The sequence below is a fragment of the Dunckerocampus dactyliophorus genome, unplaced genomic scaffold (assembly GCF_027744805.1).
Source record: "Dunckerocampus dactyliophorus isolate RoL2022-P2 unplaced genomic scaffold, RoL_Ddac_1.1 HiC_scaffold_59, whole genome shotgun sequence".
Taxonomy (NCBI): Eukaryota; Metazoa; Chordata; class Actinopteri; order Syngnathiformes; family Syngnathidae; genus Dunckerocampus; species Dunckerocampus dactyliophorus.
The window spans coordinates 17501-22500 of NW_026559895.1; positions in this window are offsets into that span (position 1 = coordinate 17501).

Sequence of the window (5000 nt, forward strand, 5' to 3'; positions counted from 1 at the left end):
GAGAGGTGACACTTTGTCAAAATTGCAGCTGGTGTCTCATCATCATCATCACCGCTGCTCATCAGCCTTCCTTGGATGCCTGCCATGCACGCGGCCCAACGGGGCACTCAGATGGGGTGGGCAGCCCGGACCGCCTTGCGCGGCCCAACACGGGCGCCCAGGGGGACGCGGAAACCCGTTTTAGAAAATAACCTCCAGGGGTTTTCCAAGAGCGGCACAGCCCCAGCTCACGTCCGTGTTTCAGTGCGTCAAAAGCGGATTCAAAAGTGTGCTTTTCTCGGTACTTCCCCTGGAGGTCAGTGTTTCTAAAAACTGGGTTTCCGAAATCGTGCTGGAGGTGTTTTGGTCAACCAGGAAAAATGGCATTTACGGGAGAGGGTAAAGTATACCCCCCCCCCCCCTCTCGGCTGATTTACCCTCTCCCGTAAACGCGTTTTTTCCTGGTCGACCAAAACACTCATTGACTCCCATTCATTTGACACTTTGTCATTTTTTCAGCACTTTTTTCGCGCATTGGGTACTCCGCCCATTCACTCCCATTCATTTGACACTTTGTCGTTTTTCCAGACCTTTTTTCACGCATTGGGTACTCCGCCCATTCACTCCCATTCATTTGACACTTTGTCGTTTTTTCAGCACTTTTTTCGCGCATTGGGTACTCCGCCCCATTCACTCCCATTCATTTCACACTTAGAAAAATCATCCGAGCGGCTCTCCACGCATTTTATAGCCGCTTTGGGGCTCCAGCCGCCTCGGCCTTCATTTCTGACTAGGCTCGTGTGGACTTTGTCGTTTTTTCAGCACTTTTTTCGCGCATTGGGTACTCCGCCCCATTCACTCCCATTCATTTCACACTTTGAAAAATCATCCGAGCGGCTCTCCACGCATTTTATAGCCGCTTTGGGGCTCCAGCCGCCTCGGCCTTCATTTCTGACTAGGCTCGTGTGGACTTTGTCGTTTTTTCAGCACTTTTTTCGCGCATTGGGTACTCCGCCCCATTCACTCCCATTCATTTGACACTTTGAAAAATCATCCGAGCGGCTCTCCACGCATTTTATAGCCGCTTTGGGGCTCCAGCCGCCTCGGACTGCATTTCTGACTAGGCTCGTGTGGACTTTGTCGTTTTTTCAGCACTTTTTTTACACATTGGGTACTCTGCCCCATTCACTCCCATTCATTTGACACTTTGAAAAATCATCCGAGCGGCTCTCCACGCGTTTTATAGCCGCTTTGGGGCTCCAGCCGCCTCGGACTGCATTTCTGACTAGGCTCGTGTGGACTTTGTCGTTTTTTCAGCACTTTTTTTACACATTGGGTACTCTGCCCCATTCACTCCCATTCATTTGACACTTTGAAAAATCATCCGAGCGGCTCTCCACGCGTTTTATAGCCGCTTTCAGACTCCTGCCGCCTCGCCTGCACTTCCGCCTCGGTCCGTTAGGATTTAGGCCTTTTTTCAGCACTTTTTCTCCGTTCCTCCGGGGCGACAGCGGCTCTCCACGCATTTTATAGCCGTTTTCAGACTCCTGCCGCCTCGCCTGCACTTCCGCCTCGGTCCGTTAGGATTTAGGCCTTTTTTCAGCACTTTTTCTCCGTTCCTCCGGGGCGACAGCGGCTCTCCACGCATTTTATAGCCGTTTTCAGACTCCTGCCGCCTCGCCTGCACTTCCGCCTCGGTCCGTTAGGATTTAGGCCTTTTTTCAGCACTTTTTCTCCGTTCCTCCGGGGCGACAGCGGCTCTCCACGCATTTTATAGCCGTTTTCAGACTCCTGCCGCCTCGCCTGCACTTCCGCCTCGGTCCGTTAGGATTTAGGCCTTTTTTCAGCACTTTTTCTCCGTTTCTCCGGGGCGACAGCGGCTCTCCACGCATTTTATAGCCGTTTTCAGACTCCTGCCGCCTCGCCTGCACTTCCGCCTAGGTCCGTTAGGATTTAGGCCTTTTTTCAGCACTTTTTCTCCGTTTCTCCGGGGCGACAGCGGCTCTCCACGCTTTTTATAGCGGTTTTCAGACTCCTGCCGCCTCGCCTGCACTTCCGCCTCGGTCCGTTAGGACGTGGGCCTTTTTTCAGCACTTTTTCTCCGTTCCTCCGGGGCGACAGCGGCTCTCCACGCTTTTTATAGCCGCTTTGGGGCTCCAGCCGCCTCGGCCTGCATTTCTGACTAGGCTCGTGTGGACTTTTTCAGCACTTTTTTTGTGCATTGGGTACTCTCGCCCATTGACTCCCATTCATTTGACACTTTGTCATATTTTCAGCACTTTTTTGGCGCATTGGGTACTCTCGCCCATTGCCTCCCATTCATTTGACACTTTGTCATATTTTCAGCACTTTTTTGGCGCATTGGGTACTCTCGCCCATTGACTTCAATGCATTTACTGCAACTCCTGCCTGTGTCCGCCAGAGGGCGTCTGGCTTAACAGCGGCTCTCCACGCTATTTCTATCCGCTTTGAGGCTCCAGGCAGCTCGGCCTGGGTTTCTGAATTTCTCCCTTGACACTTTGTTACTTTTTCACCTTTTTTCTCATTTCATCCAGGGACACAGCGGCTCTCCACAGACTTTCCCGCGGCCCCTGGGCTCCAGGACCCTAGGCATGGGTTTCTGAATTTCTCCCTTGACACTTTGCCATTTTTTCACCTTTTTCTTCATTTCATCCAGGGACACAGCGGCTCTCCACAGACTTTCCCGCGGCCCCTGGGCTCCAGGCAGCTCGGCCTGAGTTTCTGAATTTCTCCCTTGACACTTTGCCATTTTTTCACCTTTTTTCTCATTTCATCCAGGGACACAGCGGCACTCCACAGACTTTACAGCCGCCCCTGGGCTCCAGGCAGCTCGGCATGGGTTTCTGCCTAGCTCCCTTGACACTTTGCCATTTTTTCACCTTTTTTCTCATTTCATCCAGGGCAACAGCGGCTCTCACAGACTTTAGAACCGCCCCTGGGCTCCAGGACCCTAGGCATGGGTTTCTGCCTAGCTCCCTTGACACTTTGCCATTTTTTCACCTTTTTTCTCATTTCATCCAGGGACACAGCGGCTCTCCACAGACTTTCCCGCGGCCCCTGGGCTCCAGGACCCTAGGCATGGGTTTCTGCCTAGCTCCCTTGACACTTTGTTACTTTTTCACCCTTTTTCTCATTTCATCCAGGGACACAGCGGCTCTCCACAGACTTTGCATCCGCCCCTGGGCTCCAGGCAGCTCGGCCTGAGTTTCTGAATTTCTCCCTTGACACTTTGCCATTTTTTCACCTTTTTTCTCATTTCATCCAGGGACACAGCGGCTCTCCACAGACTTTCCCGCGGCCCCTGGGCTCCAGGCAGCTCGGCCTGAGTTTCTGAATTTCTCCCTTGACACTTTGCCATTTTTCCACCCTTTTTCTCATTTCATCCAGGGACACAGCGGCTCTCCACAGACTTTACAGCCGCCCCTGGGCTCCAGGACCCTAGGCATGGGTTTCTGAATTTCTCCCTTGACACTTTGCCATTTTTTCACCCTTTTTCTCATTTCATCCAGGGACACAGCGGCTCTCCACAGACTTTGCAGCCGCCCCTGGGCTCCAGGCAGCTCGGCCTGGGTTTCTGAATTTCTCCCTTGACACTTTGCCATTTTTCCACCCTTTTTCTCATTTCATCCAGGGACACAGCGGCACTCCACAGACTTTGCAGCCGCCCCTGGGCTCCAGGCAGCTCGGCCTGAGTTTCTGAATTTCTCCCTTGACACTTTGCCATTTTTCCACCCTTTTTCTCATTTCATCCAGGGACACAGCGGCACTCCACAGACTTTGCAGCCGCCCCTGGGCTCCAGGCAGCTCGGCCTGAGTTTCTGAATTTCTCCCTTGACACTTTGCCATTTTTCCACCTTTTTTCTCATTTCATCCAGGGACACAGCGGCACTCCACAGACTTTACAGCCGCCCCTGGGCTCCAGGACCCTAGGCATGGGTTTCTGAATTTCTCCCTTGACACTTTGCCATTTTTTCACCTTTTTTCTCATTTCATCCAGGGACACAGCGGCACTCCACAGACTTTCCCGCGGCCCCTGGGCTCCAGGACCCTAGGCATGGGTTTCTGCCTAGCTCCCTTGACACTTTGCCATTTTTTCACCCTTTTTCTCAATTCATCCAGGGACACAGCGGCTCTCACAGACTTTAGAACCGCCCCTGGGCTCCAGGACCCTAGGCATGGGTTTCTGCCTAGCTCCCTTGACACTTTGCCATTTTTTCACCTTTTTTCTCATTTCATCCAGGGACACAGCGGCTCTCCACAGACTTTCCCGCGGCCCCTGGGCTCCAGGCAGCTCGGCCTGAGTTTCTGAATTTCTCCCTTGACACTTTGCCATTTTTTCACCTTTTTTCTCATTTCATCCAGGGACACAGCGGCACTCCACAGACTTTACAGCCGCCCCTGGGCTCCAGGCAGCTCGGCCTGAGTTTCTGAATTTCTCCCTTGACACTTTGCCATTTTTTCACCTTTTTTCTCATTTCATCCAGGGACACAGCGGCACTCCACAGACTTTCCCGCGGCCCCTGGGCTCCAGGACCCTAGGCATGGGTTTCTGCCTAGCTCCCTTGACACTTTGCCATTTTTTCACCCTTTTTCTCAATTCATCCAGGGACACAGCGGCTCTCACAGACTTTAGAACCGCCCCTGGGCTCCAGGACCCTAGGCATGGGTTTCTGCCTAGCTCCCTTGACACTTTGCCATTTTTTCACCTTTTTTCTCATTTCATCCAGGGACACAGCGGCTCTCCACAGACTTTGCAGCCGCCCCTGGGCTCCAGGCAGCTCGGCCTGGGTTTCTGAATTTCTCCCTTGACACTTTGCCATTTTTTCACCTTTTTTCTCATTTCATCCAGGGACACAGCGGCTCTCCACAGACTTTGCAGCCGCCCCTGGGCTCCAGGCAGCTCGGCCTGGGTTTCTGAATTTCTCCCTTGACACTTTGCCATTTTTTCACCCTTTTTCTCATTTCATCCAGGGACACAGCGGCACTCCACAGACTTTACA